Source organism: Harmonia axyridis, chromosome X (genome assembly GCF_914767665.1).
Source record: "Harmonia axyridis chromosome X, icHarAxyr1.1, whole genome shotgun sequence".
Lineage (NCBI taxonomy): Eukaryota > Metazoa > Arthropoda > Insecta > Coleoptera > Coccinellidae > Harmonia > Harmonia axyridis.
In genome coordinates, this window is record NC_059508.1 from 37144483 (window position 1) to 37146982 (window position 2500).

The 2500-nt window shown below is 41.0% G+C and overlaps 1 non-coding gene across 1 annotated transcript; it reads right to left on the reverse strand.

Annotated features, from left to right (window-relative positions):
* Window positions 1-707: 707 nt before the first annotated feature.
* On the reverse strand, window positions 708-826 carry LOC123688385. Its single transcript, XR_006749909.1, has one exon. It is a non-coding gene; the product is annotated as a 5S ribosomal RNA (ribosomal RNA).
* Between the last annotated feature and the right edge of the window lie 1674 nt (window positions 827-2500).

Below are 2500 nucleotides of genomic sequence, written 5' to 3' on the forward strand. Positions count from 1 at the left end.
ACTCGATCATACCGATGCTTCACGTAATCTCGATCTTACCGATGCACCACGTAAACAAGGGCAGACCGATGCAGAACGTAAAGTAGATCTTACCGATGCACCACGTAATCTCGATCTTACCGATGCACCACGTAATCTCCATCTTACCGATGCACCACGTGAACTGGATCTTACCGATGCAGAACGTGAATTGGATCTTACCGATGCACCACGTAAACTCGATCTTACCGATGCACCACGTAATCTCAATCTTACCGATGCACCACGTGAACTGGATCTTACCGATGCAGCACGTGAATTGGATCTTACCGATGCACCACGTAAACTCGATCTTACCGATGCACCACGTAATCTCAATCTTACCGATGCACCACGTGAACTGGATCTTACCGATGCAGAACGTGAATTGGATCTTACCGATGCACCACGTAAACTCGATCTTACCGATGCACCACGTAATCTCAATCTCACCGATGCACCACGTGAACTGGATCTTACCGATGCAGAACGTGAATTGGATCTTACCGATGCACCACGTAAACTCGATCTTACCGATGCACCACGTAATCTCGATCTTACCGATGCACCACGTAATCTCAATCTTACCGATGCATCACGTAATCTCGATCTTACCGATGCAGAACGTAAACTCGATCATACCGATGCACCACGTTATCTCGGCAGACCGATGCAGAACGTAAAAAAAAAGCTTACAGCACGCGGTGTTCCCAAGCGGTCACCCATCCAAGTACTAACCGCGCCCGACGCTGCTTGGCTTCAGTGTTCTGACGAGAACTGGCAATTTCAGCGTGGTATGGCCGTAAACAACATATATTGCGATATTTTCTATGATATCTCACTTTTTGGGAGCGGAAAGGACGTGAACGTTTTTCCTCATAAAAAATGAAATAACTTTTGGATATTAATTCTGATTGTTGATTTAAGCTTTAAGAACACATTAGGACATATCTCAATGAAATTTGAGGGATTTCCGAAATCGAAAAATATTTTTCGAAAAAAAAAAAAAATCCCAGAAGACCTCGGTCATCTCAAGTTTATTTCCATATTCTATTACACAATCAACGTACATCACAAAAGGAACCATCTCTCTAACTATCACAGTTAAATTTTTGTATCGGAACATTTCACGTCGGAATATCTCGCTAAGTCCAGACCGGGGAGATCGGTCGCATCTGACACCGTCCGCTCCGGTCTAACATCGTCTTGGAGTCGGGGTAACGATGGAGAGGCGTTTAAGGACGTGAACATTTTTCCTTATAAAAATTAAAGTCGACAATGAATATTGATTCTGATTACTGATTTACTCTTTTAGAACACATTAGAAGGCAACGCAATCAGATTTGAGGAAATTTCAAGATCAGAAAATTTTTTTCGAAAAAAAAAAAAATTCAAGAACACCTGGGTCATGGCAAGTTATTTCCCACAATCCATTCCACAATCAACGTACAACATAGAAGAAATCATCTCTCTAACTATCCTGGTTCAAAAGTTGTATCGGAACATTTCACGTCGAAATACCTCGCCAAGTCCAGACCGGGGCGATAGGTAGTATCTGACACCGTCCGCTCGGGACTGACATCGACTTGGACTCGGGCTAATGATGGGGAGGCGTTTAAGGACGTGAACATTTTTCCTTATAAAAATTAAAGTCGACAATGAATATTGATTCTGATTACTGATTTACGCTTTAAAAACACATTAGAAGGCAACCAAATCAAATTTGAGGAAATTCCAAAATCAGAAAATTTTTTTTCAAAAAAAAAAAAATCCGAAAAATATTTTTCGATTCTGATTACTGATTTACTCTTTTAGAACACATTAGAAGGCAACGAAATCAAATTTGAGTAAAATCCAAAATCAGAAAATATTTTTCGAAAAAAAAAAAAAATTCGAGAACACCTCGGTCATGGCAAGTTATTTTCCACAATCCATTCCCCAATCAACGTACATCCCAGAAAAAATCATCTCTCTAACTATCCTGGTTCAAAAGTTGTATCGGAACATTTTCACGTCGAAAATATATCTCTAAGTCCAGACCGATGCAGAACGTAAACTCGATCATACCGATGCTTCACGTAATCTCGATCTTACCGATGCACAACGTAAACTAGATCACACCGATGCAGAACGTAAACTCGATCTCACCGATGCACCACGTGAACTGGATCTTACCGATGCAGAACGTGAATTGGATCTTACCGATGCACCACGTAAACTCGATCTTACCGATGCACCACGTAATCTCGATCTTACCGATGCACCACGTGAACTGGATCTTACCGATGCAGAACGTGAACTCGATCTTACCGATGCACCACGTAAACTAGGGCTGACCGATGCATCACGTAAACGACGATCGAGAGGCGCGAAAGGACGTGAACGTTTTTCATTATAAAAATTGAAATAAATGATAAATAATGATTCTGATTGTTGATTATCGTTTTTAATATGCATTAGTAGGCAACCAAATGAAATTTGA